This window comes from Drosophila albomicans, chromosome X (genome assembly GCF_009650485.2).
Source record: "Drosophila albomicans strain 15112-1751.03 chromosome X, ASM965048v2, whole genome shotgun sequence".
NCBI lineage: Eukaryota > Metazoa > Arthropoda > Insecta > Diptera > Drosophilidae > Drosophila > Drosophila albomicans.
In genome coordinates, this window is record NC_047627.2 from 7,290,971 (window position 1) to 7,308,279 (window position 17,309).

Sequence of the window (17,309 nt, forward strand, 5' to 3'; positions counted from 1 at the left end):
ATTATTTAAAGTATTTAAATTTTGCATAAAATAAAACTGGAATTAGTTCATTAAATTCTTTAACTTCTATAAAGTTTCTCTGTTCGGCTCGAATCTTTTTTATAAATAATTCAAAAACTATAGTATGATGTTATTCTTTAATTTGTGTACAAATTATTTTATAAAATTATTTTATAAGTTTTTTTTTTTGCTTAAAATAAAAATGAAAATTGTTTTGAAATTGATATTCTTTGTGTCAATAAATATAACTTAAATAATATAATTGTAATAATATATAATTCTAAATATAACATTAATGTAAATTTACAGATTGTTATTATTTGTGTTATATTATAATTATTTATATTACGTTATTTTGAATTTGCTTTGACATTTGAACCTATGCTGAAATTGTCTATATTATATGCGTCAATAATTGTGACAGACAAAATGTGCCTACAGGGTGTATCACAGTCGAGTACACTCGACTTATTCAGTGTCATTGTAACACAGCGTCAAAGCATCATCTGTGCGAATATCTGCGTCTTTATAAGTCTGACCAGCATGTGTGTGTGTATGTGAGTGTGTGCGTGTGTCTGGAAATTGTTGTAAATTTATTTACGTACTTCATTAGCCAGAAGCGCCCAGCGTGTGCTCAAGAGCTTAAACCAGGGGAGCAAGGAGGAAACTGCGACCCGCTCAGCGGGTTGATCCCCATTTTATTTGCACTTGCTTAATGCCAAAAGAATCTTCTAAAAACGCAATAAAAGTTTAATCCACAAAAGGTGACTTTAACTCACTGACCATTTAGTCGGAGCTACCCGCTGTGCGTTGTGCGTTGTGGATGTCAAATTGATTGCCGTTTTGTGCAGCTAAATCCACTTTTTGGCTGTGAATATGTCTGCAAATTATGCAAATCAATCATATGACATGCTTGCTACACCCAAACTGATAGTGCCATCTCACTCTCGCTTGCTCTCGCTCTCTTGACTTTTCTCGCCGAGACAGGCGCTCAGCAATGGGCAACAGAAATGTCACGTGACGCCTGCTTACGGTTAATTGCATTCAAATGTGCGATAGTCTCTACGTAAGTGTGTGCGTGTGCGCTTGTGTGTGTGTGTGTGTGTCAAAGCAATCCCTGCTCTGCTTAGGCCCGAAATAGCAATGATTGCGTGCCTTTTGCTGAAATTAAAACTCACTTTCTTCACTCCCTAATTGACGGCTGAAGTACGCAGACCTGTCTGGCCGGCGTCGCCATGAGTCAGCAATCTGTTGCCCTCTCCCTTTTCTTCCCTCTCTCTCGCTCTCTTGCTCTCTCCCATACTTTCTCCTGACCTATCCACACGCCTGGCGACTTGGGGCACAACAAGCAACAATGGCAACAATGTTGTGTGAGTACTGAAATGATGTGCGACTCAACATACCCTGCGATTAAAAGTTATACGTTTCATCATTTTATTTAATTTTTTTATTTTTATATTGAGTCTAGTATTAAATACTACTTTATATTTAAGAGAGTCTATAATCTTATTATATTGCTTACTTTTTATATGAGTAAAGCTTGATCAACAAAATTCTCCTTTTCCTATTCAAAATTAAATTAATTAGTTGATGTTAAAAATTTATTTATTTATTTATTATATTAAATCTAGTATTAAATGTTAAATTTTATTATACAATAAGGAGAGTTCTGGCTCCGACTCCGAAATTAAATAGCTTTCAAAACACGAAGAATTAAAAAAGCATTTTCAATATTATGATGCATCATATATTTTATTTTTATAACTTACTTTACCAAAAATGTTAATTTTTGGAATAAAATTCTTATTTTTTCAAAGCAAGAAGTATTATATATTTATTTATTATTAAAAAAAATTGTTTTCTTTGAGTAAACATTTTTAAAGATGTTTCTTAAAATTAATATTATTACTTTCATACCTTAAAAGGAATTTTAATTTTTAAATAAAATGCGTCTTTTTTAAAGAAACATATTAGTTATTAGTATTATTATTATTATTGTATTATATATTTATGAATTTATGAAAAAAGGTTTTTTTTTTGTGTTAAACATTTTAATAGATTTTTTGTATAATTTACTTACTTTAATACAAAATACCATTTTAAAAATAAATTCTTATAGTTTTAGTTTTGTACAAATTTTTAAAGATTTTCCAATGCTAAGAATAAATGGTTGCTGAATTTGTATTATTATTATTATGAATTATATATTCTATTATTTTTATTAGTTTTTATTTTCGTATTTTCAAGAATTTTCTTTTGATAAAAAGTCGCTTATCAATTATATTGAAAGATGCTGATTAAATAATCCAAGCATTATTATTATTAATATCATGTTTTTATAATTATGTATTATATTATTATTTTTAGTTTAACCCGTAGGATCTTCACAAATTATTTTAAATAAAAGAAATAAATAAAGATTATAATTATTTTGTTTCATCAAATGCATACTTAATGCGAATTAATTCCCTGAATATTGTTAACACACCAAATTTACATACTTTTCGTACTTGAATCTCTTAAGTGGACCTTCAAGCAGTTCCCTTGTTTTGTATGCCTTTTTTGGCATTTATAATTGCATTCATTTGTCGGCAACAAATCGAGTTAATTGTGAGCGTCTTGCACATCGAAACCTCTTTCAACTTCCACTCGGCATCTTCAGTGTTTTTTTTCGTTAGCTAATTATACAGCAATCCGTGGAAAGAAAATAAAGAAATACTCCGACTATAAAAGGTTTGCCTTCTGTAATTTTTATTGCACTTGGTGTTGCCATTAGCAAAGTTGCAATTAGGTGCGCCAGCTTTGAATTAAGTAGCCTATTCATCTGCTCGGTATTGTTGCAAATTCCTTTTCTTTTTCATTTCACATTAAACTGGACTCTCTCTCTCTCTGGTCTAGAGACTGATAGGCTCCGGTTGGCACTCTCCATAATCCTTATCACACGCACACAGACACAGCCACATGCACATGCAGGCGCAGTTCAATACAGTTCGATTTTCTGGTCCTTATCGGGATCTGTTCCATGCATGACTAAGACAATGGACGACAGCCCTGTGCTGCTTTTTTATTTTCATCTTTGCAATACCCGTTCCCAATTTTCAATATGTAGGGTAGATAGCTTAACTGGGTTACTTAGTGATTAATTCTAATATTATGTTTTTAAGCAAGAGTTTTTTAATACCAAAAAAAGAAATACAAAATTTCTATAATGATTTATATTGACGAATTCTAAAAGTTGTAATATAAATTTATGTAAATATTGTTGCACTTTCAAAATAAGTTCCATTTTTAAAAGCAGAAATTAAACAATTTAAAACGTAGAATAAATAACTATATTATAAAAATACAGTACTAAGAACGTTTTTTTTAATTAATAATTGGATTAGTAAATTATTATTTTACTATATTAATTTATTTAATTTTTGCTTAATCAGCAACATATGATGATGCTATAATTAGTCTTTCAAAATATAAATATTAATATTTTAATATTTTATATTTTTCAATATTTTATTTGAAATATGGTGGTTTGTGGTATTAGTTGATGAATAGTTTAATTTTGGTATAAATTCATTGGAAACCAGAAAACAATTTTTTTTAATTCAGAGTGAATTTTATTCTATGATTATTGAATCTTCTTGATTAATTTAATTAATTTTTAGTGAAAAGTTTCAAGTATTATATAGTAAATGAGTCTTCTTGATCAATTTTTCTCTTCTATTTTGATCATTTATATTATTAACTTTAGGTTTTATATTTCAAATTTGTAATTTATTTTATAAAAATTAAATATTCAATTGATTTAAAAAAAAAAATGATTCTAAAATTTAGTTATTTATCAATTTATTTTAATATTTAGGTGGCTTACCTTTATTTATTAAATTTTTCGATTTTTGTTTGTAATTTTCATAGGTTTTTTAGGTAACTGAATTATATATTTAATACAATAAATGAATGATTGTTAAAGATTATAAATATCTTACTGCATGAATTGCCAGTTTAACATAAATTTATTCCTTGATCATTGTATTTTCATTGAAATTAATCACTAATTAAAAATGTTTATAAAGTACGGGTATTTGAAAAGTGGAACACATTGTGAGCTCAATTTCTTATTAATCTGAGCCAAGTTGGTCTTTCGTCTGTCGTCTGTCGTCTGTTGTCGGTCGTCTGCCTAATAGAAAATTTGCTCTGAGCTGTATCTGTATCGCACTATATGGGCATCATCTATTGTGTGTTGTGATGTGCGTGTGTTACTGTTGCTGTTGTTGCTGTTGTTGCCTGTTGGATGTTTAATTAAATGAGATTGAAAAGCTTCAATTATTCAACGGACAGGACCCAGACATGCATCCACATCAATGTTATTGCATCTTTTCGTGCCAGTGCGCAAACAAAAGAAAGCAACATCCCAAAGACCAGGGCCAAATTAACAAATGCGCATTCAAGGCGTACTTAAAATAAACCGACAAAACAGACAACATCAAATATTACACACACACACACACACACACAACTGAAATTGAAGGGATAATGAAATCGCATTTAAATGGAAATGTAAACGCAACAGAAAAAAAGAGAGAAAAGTAAAGTAAAGAAAATAAATAAATAAACACAAACCCAAAGCGTTTTGTAGCCTCAAAATCGGATTAGCATTTTTGCAAAACACTTTGAACATTTTAAGCAGGCCGCAAATCTGATCGAGGTTTGACTCATTCTGTTTATACCCGCTACCCATAGGGTAGAAGGGTATTATAACTTTGTGCCGACAAGAAATGTATGTAACAGGTAGAAGGAGGCATCTCCGACCCTGTAAAGTATATATATTCTTGATCAGCATCAACAACCGAGACAATCTAGCCATGTCCGTCTGTCTGTCTGTCTGTCCGTCTGTCCGTATGAACACCTAGATTTCAGAGACTATAAGAGATAGAGCTATAATCTTTTTCCGACAGCTCACCGACTGTAACTTTCTTAATTGTTTTTTTTTTTATTCCTCCTCCTCTCTTGGGAATTGTCGAATGATCGAATTGGAAATAGACAGACAAACTAACGTCTTAGCTAAACTTGATGTGCATATGTTAAGAGAATTCTTTCATGCATTCTCATTTAGTCACATTTTAGCTTAAATTTACTTTTCATCATTTTATATTCGGTGTATTGTACTTATTGTGTGTAGATGTGTGTGTGTGTGTATTATATTGGACAACCGCTTAGCTAGGCGATTCAGCCTATTAAAAAAGTTTTCATTTTTATTATACCTCGTCACCTTAATAGCAATGGAGCATGCTCAAATATCACAGGCATGAAACAAAGATTAGTTAACTAAGAAAAATATTATAAAATTTTGAAATATTTCCATTTAATTATTTACAGTATGTATTTTTTGAAACTATGTATTATTTTTATTGAAGTAAATTGTTTACTAATATCAAAAAATAATATAGCTGAATAGTTAGTTAGTTAATCAATAGATTTTTAAATAGATGAATTTAGTTTGCTATAAGAAAGATTTAATGATTTAGAGCCAAAAGTTCGACATACGCGACATACACGGACATACACGCACAACTTCGAATCATGACAGACAAGACAGACGGTAGGACAGACGGTAGGACAGACAGACACTGACATACATGGTCGACATGTATGACATGTCATACATACGATCATGTGTATGCCCGTGTATGGTCCATGAATGTCCGTATATGTACTTTGCTAAACGAAAAATCAAGAGAAAATTATAACAAAGTTTACAGAATGGTGAGAGTAAGTATATTATGAATAGAAAGCGATACCTCTAGGTCTCATCCCAAGGACGATAGTTCCGAAAATCATACCTTGAATAGTAGCGATTCTACGGATGATATTATCATAATAACGATATGAAAGGAAGTTGAGATTAATATTGAGCCAAGTCTGAAGTCTTAAAATGAAAGTCATTAAGTACTTAATAAGTTTAATACTTTGATAGATGGCTCCACTAATTAAGCAAGTGTATTTCTGCGCGCTATTGGTTTATGTTCGCCTGGTATTTCTCCTGGTGGGTTGGAACTTTTCTGCAGTTTGTGGCGGTATCGAGTAGACAACAACAACACTAACATAATTAGTAATTGTTATTGTTGTTGTTGTTGCTAGTGTTGGCTTCTTGCAACCGCCACGAAAGTCTAAAAAGTGCCAAGTCAATATTTGAAATACCAGGCGAACATAAATCAGCAGCAAGCGGTTGCTTTCAAAACCAGTTTCGTTCTGTCCGCTCTATCCGGTATGTCCGCTCTGTCCGGTATGTCCGCTCTGTCCGGTCTGTCTGGTATGTCCGGTATGTCCGGTCTGTCTAGCTAGCTCTAGCTGGATTTCGTGAATTGCGTTTATATTATTTATATTACCTCAATTGAAGAGATGTGTAAATGTTGATTGAATTTTTATTTTTATTACTAAACTTGTCCGTCTGTCTGTCCGTCTGCATTCTGTCCGTCTGTCTGACTGTTCGTCTGTCCGTCTCTCTGTCTTTCAGTCTGTCTGTCCGTATGAAACACGCAGATCAAGTTTGCATCAAATTTTTCCACTCCTACTTCCGCCGCCTCAAATCGAAGTAAATCGAATAACAAGCGTAATTTTGAAGCTAAAGTCTACTTGTTAATATTTGAAGTGTAATAGAAGTCCATAGATTTATTTGCGTGGTATATTAAGGTCACGCGAACGCAATTGGCCTCGATTTCTATTCGTTTTCACATGCTGTTGACATTTTGAGAGGGACCTTGAGAGTTTTCGGTCCGACGCGACGCTGGCAGAAGTCTTTTTATTTGTCTTTTGTGCCATCGTCGACGCACCACATAATTTCAAGTTTTGTAGGCCAACATAAATACTTGATTAAGTAAATCCACATTTGTAGACAGCGAGCGCAACAAAACTGACAGATGTCCAAAAATTATGTCCTAGACACATTGTGCATTGTGTGTTGAACTCGAACCTAAAACCGAATCCGGAGACTGATGATGATGCTGCTCTCTCTCTCTCTCTCTCTCTCTCTCTCTCTCTCTTTCCCTCGCTCTCTCTTTGGTTGTAGTTAGTATGCAGCATATTTATGTATTTGCATAATTTCCTTGCAAAAAAACGAGAAATTAAATTCAATTTCAATGTTATTGAATGCCCAAAGCAGTCAAGTGCCTTGAGGCTAAGGTCACTAAACGTTTTCACCATTTGACGGGACAAAACAGGCTCATCGATGGCGACTCAAAGAGTATTTGTGTATACTCTTTATTTATTTTATACAATTCTCTTTTACTTTGTGTTGTTGTTTGTAAAATGTTTGTAGCCATTTGAGACTTTGGGGAATTTAGCAGAAAAGAAAGGCCAAGTCAAATGTTTTCTTTAGTAAATCTGCAGCAAATCCACTTGGGCACATTAAAGTGCGAAGAGTCGCGGGAGGATGAGAATGTGGAAGCCAGAAACACCAAAACTGACAATGAGATAAATACTAGTAAAAAACCAGACAAAGCATAAAATAAGCAAATAAATAAGTGAGAATGAAAGAGAGAGAGAGAGAGAGAGAGAGAGCGAGAGAGAGAGTAGGAGAAGACCAAACAAACAATCAACTTGAGTACTCGTATCTTGAGCATCTTTCAAGCAAATAATGAAGCAATGAAATGGCCAATTTAAATCAATGTGCCACGCCAGCAACAAAGACTAAATGGCCAACTGACTTTTTGTCTAACTTCTTGTTCTTTTCCTTTGCTTCTTGAGTCTCTCGCATTCGTCAAACACACACACACACACACACACAAACACACATACAGAACAATAGGCGCAATCGACCAAAATGAGCTGCAACCAAAAGCCCCAAAAAGTAGGCAACATTAAATTATATTCCAATTGCAACTATGTGCATACATATGTACATTTGATCAGTACATGAATTGTGACCGGTCAGTGCATACCCTGCAATATGCTGAATGAATTGTTGTATGTTACAAAGTTTACGTATAAGTAAAAACTGTTTAATTTGAATTATTTTATTTGCAATGCATTAGAGTAACTGAAATTTGGGTACAATTTGTTTCAAATTAATCAAATATTTAATTTACAAAATTGTCAGTGTGAGATAAAATATAATATTTTCTTATTGATATTTCCAACTTCCATTTAACTCTCAAAAACGATTATTTAGCTTCTGCTGACGAGTACAATTTGTTAAAGGATAGCAAAGTTTTAATTTAAAATTTTAATTTATCAATAAAAATTCGACAATTGCTGAGCAAAATTTGGAAGCGCAAAATAAAACTTTCGATTTGTTCTAATTAAACATTTTGCTAAAAACTGTCAAAATTAATTACTTGCAATCGTGGTAAATTTTTTTTTACTTTATAAATTTATTAATTTAAAGTATTCTTGCCAATATAGAATTCTTTTCATAAACAACATAATGCTCTTAAAACATAAATAATTTCACATGATTTATTTGTATAAATTAAAGATAAAACGTATTAGCAATCTTGGCCATATAGAAATTATGAATAATCAAGATTGATTTTTATAAGTAATAGCAAAAATATAAGCATACTTGATTGTATAAAAGGTTTTTCAGAAACTATTTTTTTTTTTATTTTACACGATATATTAATAAAAGCATAAAGTATTAGAATATTATTAGAGTATTAGCGCAAAGTATTAAAATAAAAATAACTTCACAAAAAAAAACAGGAAACTTAGCAGGATATAAAAAATTAAATATTAAAATCATAATAAATAAAAATATTAGTATGGAATCATTAATAATCATGCATAATGAAGTAATTTTACAAGATTTTTGTTGCTAATGGCAACCAATCAGAAATATGTATAGCACTCTTTAAAAATGAAATACTTTTTTTACATTTTCTTATTTATTTTTTAATTGTAAATATTTAAAAGAATTTTACTGACTTTTTTAATTGAATTAATAGTACATAAAATCTTGAAATTCCTTATTAAATGCAGCAATCAAAAACTAGCAATTAGAGTTTAGGTTGTCGATCTGCTTGCTGAGCTGGAAACTCGCTGCAAGTTGGAAAATTTCGCTTTGATCTTGCTGCTGTGCTTAAGGAGCTTTTTACGCTTACAGGACAATTATATGAAGACGTAAGGGAGCAAAAATGAAAGGAACAAAACAAGAAAAAAAAAGAAAAATGAAAAACGCTGCCGTCTGCTTGCAACTGTCGAAATGTTCATGCCACAAGAATTTGCCACTAAATTCGAACAATGAGAAATATTGATTTTGGTAGCAACAATTGTTTAGGTGGCAATTGCTTTGAAGACCCCTTCACACACACACACACGCACACACATATGACATATGGACTCGCGTTGATGGAGAGACTGTCCTGTCCTGTCCTCATGGCCGGTCTACAGTCGAGTCTCAGTCTCAGTCTCAGTCTAGAGTCTAGACGTTTCCACATAAAAGCCGAGCTGCTGCTCACACGGCCGTGTCTGACACATTTTTTGTAATTATGCGACAGATTCGTTTTGAGTTCTTTTCACGCACTCACTCTCTCTCTCTCTCTCTCTGGCTTCTGTTCTGTGTCGTGCTTTGTTTTATTTCGTTTTTGTTTGCCGGGCTCTTTTTTTTGTCGACGCTTTTTAATGGCAGCGCTTTGCGTGCCTAATTTGCAGCGCACACGGCGCACATTAATGAGACGCGGACCCGACCCAAATTTTTGTTGTTTTTCTTATTTTGCCAGTTGCAGTCGGATCTGAAGCTGAATCTGAAGCTTAAGCAGAGCTGAAGAAGAAGTCGACGAAGACAACGATGACAACAATGCGTTGCGAACAATGCAAGAGACAGAACACGTTGATAAGAGGCAGGCAGCAAAGAAATTATATTGCTCATACGACCCGTATGTGCGAGTGATTAAATAGGCCTCGAGACTATGTGTGTGTATGTGTGGTAATGTGTGCGTGGTATGTGGTATGCGTGGAGCTGAATTCAATTTCAACGCTGCCATTTAAATGTCACATTAACATGATAGCAAGCTTTGCCCGCAACTCAAAAGCACTTTAAATACTCTAACTCCAATTTATTGGCTGCATAACTTGCATAGCAAACATTTTGATGCATTTCAAGAAAATAAAATATAAAATTACATTTTTGAATTGTTTTATTTATTATCGGAAATTGAATGAGTATGAATAATGTTTTACAATATTAATGAAAATATTAAATTATATTGTCGATTTGTTTTTATTAAGTGTCGTGGATTAAGCCAATAAGATTACGAAAAATTCATTCATTCATTCACTATAGTTTTTTTAGTTAGCTTATCATTACGATTTTTTATTTCTAAAGAAAATAACTTTTAATCATATGAGATAAATACTTGATGAATTCTTCATCAAGTGTTTCTCACATAAAGGCAACATATAATATAATTTCACTAAGCTGTTAAAAGATATGTAATATTTCCTCTTCACTAATGGACTTATAATCTGATCAAAAATTCATTACGCATTTGTAATAATAACAGAAATAAATATATATCATATAAGTTAAGTAGTATATTAAACAGAAATCGCTTCTCTTGGAAAAATTAATTGTAGATTTGCTGAAATTAATAGGGTGTATTCTATATTCGCTTAACGTTTTTCTTAAGTATTATAAAAGATATGACATATTACCTTACTTATAGTTGACTTATAATATGATCAATAAAAGGTATCAATGCATAGAGTATTTAGACAAATTAGCCAGAAGCTGAATTGTTAATAAAAAAAACTTCTGCTCTTTGACTGAGAGGAGGTGAAAGGTGATCTATGCATTGCGAGAATTGTGAATGCCACGTTTGCTTCAGACATGGAAAATTAATTGCTGTGTTTTGCATGTGTGGGAGTGTGAAAAACGTTTAAACGCATAATGCTTTAGATGCGAGCATGTGACAACTGAAAAGAAAAGGCGAAAAAGAGCAACGAAGATAGCTAAAACTGAAGCTGAAAATAAAACGAAACGCATTGCGACATCAACAATCAGACGACAAATATGCAGACAAACAAATGACACACAAATCTGACATATTACCCTGCAAGTGTGTGCGACACGTGTGTGTGGGTATGTGTGTGTGTGTCCGTGTGTGTGCTCGCAGGACAAACAAAAAAGGCGCAAACATGAAATAAATTTCGTCACTTTGCTTCGTTGGCGTGGCTTATTATTTTTTTCTTTTGTTTTTTGCTGCTCTGATGTCAAACGTGTCGTCGTGTGTGTGTGTGTGTGTGTGTGTAGAGTGTGTGTGTGGCACAGTTAGTGCAACACATGTAACTGTAACACATTTCATTTAGCTGGTTTTGGACATTCAAATGAGTCTCTATCAATAAATATAAAATGTATTTATCGATGTGTTCAGCAATGTACAGTTGGCAAGCTCAATTAAGTGTTATATTAATCGACAGACATAGAAATATATCTAGTTGAGAACACAATTTTAGCTTTATGAAACTAACACGAACTGCATAACATTTGTTTTTCTTAATAAATACTCGTAGCTCGCATGGGACCAAAAATAGTTGCATGCGATTTTTTTAGTGTTGCGTTGTCTTAAAGAAATCATTTAACAAATTGTGAACTAATTCACTATCAATTTAATACGAATAACAAAGTAAATTAGAAAAATAGCATGCAAGTATTTTGAGTTTCATGCGAGTTTGACTACATAAAATACCATATTTACAACTTGTTTTATTTAATTAAACAAAATTAAAAAAATTTGACTTTTGCAAAATTTTTTGGCTAAAATTAATTAAGTTTATAACTTCAAATTCCCAGATGGAAAGTATATAAAATAATCAAATATAATTTCTTAGTTTATTATAAAACTCTGAAAAAAAACTTAAAAGGGAACAAAGATGAAAAAAAAACATATAAAAAAATTTGTAATTTTTGGAAGGACATTTTTTTTTATTGCCATAGTGTACATATACGTAATATACGTACGGCACATTTAGGCTATGATTTGCGTTTATCAAAGTTGAAAATTGTTAGAAATGATGAATTTTATGCTAAATATGATTTTTACCAATTTTTAAAATTTTAATTGATATTCTTAACTTGGTTTATAATGCTTTTTAAATTAATTTTATATCATTGAAATCTCAAAAATATAATTTGGCATATTTTGCACTCTATACATAGTATATATTAAAGGTAGTACAATATCAATATACCAAATGTAGCCGTTAGTATATTTTAGTATTTTTTCGGCACATTAATTAGGTTTTTATAGGAATATTATCGCACTGTTTTGCACTTATTTTAGTTTATTAGTTTTTGTGTTCTACGCATTAAATTCATAAAGTAAATTTTAATTTAAAAAATTCTTAAAAATTATATTTGGCATTGAATGAATAATTTTTAACAAATTCGCACTTTGATAAACCATAAATACGCAACAAATTTGATAGCTTAAATATGCCATTAAAATTACGTATACGTACAGTATGACAAATAGTATTTTCCCTAAAACAACGACAAATTGCTGACAGCTTGATCGATTGCCGTCAAACACGCTTCGCTACGGATCTTGCCAACGGTCTTAACTATAATTGACACTCATTCGTCTGAGGTGTGATCAAGTTGAAAGGCCGTTTAATTGCAAAGTGACACGAAAAGCAGCAAAAAGTGATTGCGCTCGGGGTCATGACGGGTCGCCACCGCGTTAAAAAGGGCAACATTTATCACCATTTGAGTTGTTCGTTCGCTTGTTTGTTTGTTTGTCTTGTGTTGTGTTGTGCGGTTAACCCATTTAATATGCTATGTTATTGGGTGATTTCATAAATATTTATGGAGACGTTACGCTTTACGCTCTGCACAGCAGAATTCCCTTCGAATTCATTCTTCGATTTTGGCTTAAATATCAATAAGGGCAAAGAACAACAAAATACAAAACAAGTCGAAAAAAAAAATAAGCACAAGGACATGAAGACATTCACAGGTCACAGGTTGGGTAAAGGTAAATAACATATTTACTTTCAAACGGAAGTAGGATTAGATTACTTATATTTCGATGTCATTTTCATGACAATTTGCACGTTTCGTCATCTGATGCTGCAGCTAAGCCTAAGCATTATGCTGGCTGGCATTTATTTCACATTTTAAATAATATTCCAAAAATAAATAAACCTCGAACAGCGAATCTCTTTGATCACAATTTTCGAAAATATTACAGTCAAAGATAAATAGTAATACATTTTATGTTATATGTAAATATTACAGAAATTTAAAAAATGTTATGTTCTACGTAAATAATATAGAAATGTTATACATACTCTAAATAAAATTTACAGAAATTTACGTGGAGCATCAGTATCAGTAAAGTATCAATTTTTTTTTACACTTTTTTATTGACTTTGTTCTCAATTTGTAAACATGAAAGAGTCTCTCCCGATAACTATGTAAATATTAATAATAATATATGAAAATTAAGTTCAAGTTTCTAATAAAGTGTGAATTTAGATATTGAAGAATTATTTATTTAATATTAATTATGAACATGGATTTTTAGAGAGGAAGAAGTGTGAACTTAGCTATTGCACCATTATTCATGTAAAATGAACATTAATAAATTGATATCAATAAAAATCCTATATGTAAATGAAGTTTCTAATAAAGTGCCACTTTTGTCATTCAAGAATTATTCATTTAATATTAATATTCATATTGATCTTAAAATTCGTTATCATTTAATAATTTACACACAATCCTCTTTAAAATTTAAGATCAACATGTCTTTAGTATAATTATTCGCCCCGCGATTTTTTCACTTGCGATTCCCCCGCGATTTATTCGCTTGCGATTCGCCCGCGATTTATTTTTGAAAAAAGTTCATATGCAAAAACCTTAGTTATTTAATAATACTTCAATAATAATATTCAAAATATTTTAAAAATATAACATAAGTTGTGTTTTCAAACATTTTCTTCAAGCAACTTAAAATAAGGGACATTTTTCTTGGTCAAAAGAATATCATATACGCACTTATACAACATAATTATTTTTTTTAAAAGTAACCTAATTATTCCCGAGCGATTTATTCGCGCGCGATTCGCTCGCGATTCGACTGCGATTTATTCGCGCGCGATTCGCCTGCAATTTATTCGCGCGCGATTCGCCTGTGATTTTTTCGAGCGCGATTCGCCTGTGATTTATTCACGCGCGATTCGCTTGCGATTCGCCTGCGATTTATTCGCTCGCGATTCGCCTACGATTTATTCGCCCGCGATTCGCCTGCGATTTATTCGCGCGAGATTCACCTGCGATTTATTCGTTTTATACTTATTATTTCAATTATTTTTGAAAAAAAAGTTCATATGCAAAAACCTTAGTTATTTAATAATACTTCAATTATAATATTCAAAATATTTTAAAAATATAACATAAGTTGTGTTTTCAAACATTTTCTCGCCCCGCAATTTATTCGCTTGCGATTCACGCGCGATTCGCTCGCGAATCGCAGGCGAATCGCAGGCGAATCGCAGGCGAATCGCAGGCGAATCGCAAGCGAATCGCAGGCGAATCGCAAGCGAATCGCAGGCGAATCGCAAAAGAATCTCAAGCAAATCGCGAGCGAATAAATCGCGGGGCGAGAAAATGTTTGAAAACACAACTTATGTTATATTTTTAAAATATTTGAATATAATAATTGAATTATTATTAAATAACTAAGGTTTGAACTTTTTTTCGCGTGATTTATGTTATGTTATGTTATATTTTTAAAATATAATAATATATATATTATTGAATAACTAAGGTTTGAACTTTTTTTCAAAAATCGCATGCGAATCGCAACCGAATCGCATGCGAATCGCAAGCGAATCGCAACCGAATCGCAAGCGAATCGCAACCGAATCGCAAGCGAATCGCAACCGTATCGCAGGCGAATCGCAAGCGAATCGCAGGCGAATCGCAAGCGAAACGCATGCGAATCGCAACCGAATCGCAGGCGAATCGCAACCGAATCGCAGGCGAATCGCAACCGAATCGCAGGCGAATCGCAACCGAATCGCAACCGAATCGCAAGCGAATCGCAACCGAATCGCATGCGAATCACATGCGAATCGCATGCGAATCGCAACCGAATCGCATGCGAATCGCAACCGAATCGCAAGCGAATCGCAACCGAATCGCAAGCGAATCGCAGGCGAATCGCAACCGAATCGCAAGCGAATCGCAGGCGAATCGCAACCGAATCGCAAGCGAATCGCAGGCGAATCGCAGGCGAATCGCAAGCGAATCGCAAGCGAATCGCATGCGAATCGCAAGCGAATCGCAACCGAATCGCAACCGAATCGCATGCGAATCGCAAGCGAATCGCAAGCGAATCGCATGCGATTCGCAACCGAATTGCAACCGAATCGCATGCGAATCGCAACCGAATCGCAAGCGAATCGCATGCGAATCGCAAGCGAATCGCATGCGAATCGCAACCGAATCGCAACCGAATCGCATGCGAATCGCAAGCGAATCGCAACCGGATCGCATGCGAATCGCAAGCGAATCGCAACCGAATCGCATGCGAATCGAAAGCGAATCGCAGGCGAATCGCAAGCGAATCGCAAGCGAATCGCAGGCGAATCGCAGGCGAATCGCAACCGAATCGCAAGCGAATCGCAAGCGAATCGCAAGCGAATCGCATGCGAATCGCAGACGAATCGCAAGCGAATCGCAACCGAATCGCAGGCGAATCGCATGCGAATCGCAACCGAATCGCAAGCGAATCGCATGCGAATCGCAACCGGATCGCAAGCGAATCGCATGCGAATCGCAACCGAATCGCAAGCGAATCGCAACCGAATCGCAAGCGAATCTCATGCGAATCGCAGACGAATCGCAAGCGAATCGCATGCGAATCGCAACCGAATCGCATGCGAATCGCAGGCGAATCGCAACCGAATCGCAAGCGAATCGCATGCGAATCGCAACCGAATCGCAAGCGAATCGCAGGCGAATCGCATGCGAATCGCAACCGAATCTCAAGCGAATCGCAGGCGAATCGCAAGCGAATCGCGCGCGAATAAATCGCGGGGTGAGAAAATGTTTGAAAACACAACTTATGTTATATTTTTAAAATATTTGAATATAATAATTGAAGTATTATTAAATAAATCGCAAGCGAATCGCAAGCGAATCGCAAGCGAATCAATTATATTATTAAAAATATTTTAAAAATATAACATAAGTTGTGTTTTCAAACATTTTCTTCAAGCAACTTAAAATATGGGACATTTTTCTTGGTCAAAAGATAGAAAAAAAGTAACCTAATTATTCCCGCGCGATGCGCTCGCGATTCGCCTGCAATTTATTCGCCCCTCGATTTATTCGCGCGCAAGCGAAAAAATCGCTGGGCGAATAAATCGCGAATCGCGCGCGAATAAATCGCGAGCGAATAAATCGCAGGCGAATCGCGAGCGAATCGCAGGCGAATCGCAACCGAATCGCAGGCGAATCGCAACCGAATCGCAAGCGAATCGCAGGCGAATCGTAAGCGAATCGCATGCGAATCGCAGACGAATCGCAAGCGAATCGCAACCGAATCGCAAGCGAATCGCAACCGAATCGCAGGCGAATCGCAGACGAATCGCAACCGAATCGCAAGCGAATCGCATGCGCATCGCAACCGGATCGCAAGCGAATCGCATGCGAATCGCAACCGAACCGCAAGCGAATCGCATGCGAATCGCAGACGAATCGCATGCAAATCGCAACCGAATCACAAGCGAATCGCATGCGAATCGCAGACGAATCGCATGCGATTCGCAACCGAATCGCAAGCGAATCGCAAGCGAATCGCAACCGAATCGCAAGCGAATCGCAACCGAATCGCAGGCGAATCGCAGACGAATCGCAACCGAATCGCAAGCGAATCGCAACCGAATCGCAGGCGAATCGCAGACGAATTGCATGCGAATCGCAACCGAATCGCAAGCGAATCGCATGCGAATCGCAGACGAATCGCATGCGAATCGCAACCGAATCACAAGCGAATCGCATGCGAATCGCAGACGAATCGCATGCGAATCGCAGCCGAATCGCAAGCGAATCGCAAGCGAATCGCATGCGATTCGCAACCGAATTGCAACCGAATCGCATGCGAATCGCAACCGAATCGCAAGCGAATCGCATGCGAATCGCAACCGAATCGCAAGCGAATCGCATGCGAATCGCAAGCGAATCGCATGCGAATCGCAACCGAATCGCAACCGGATCGCATGCGAATCGCAAGCGAATCGCAACCGAATCGCATGCGAATCGAAAGCGAATCGCAGGCGAATCGCAACCGAATCGCAAGCGAATC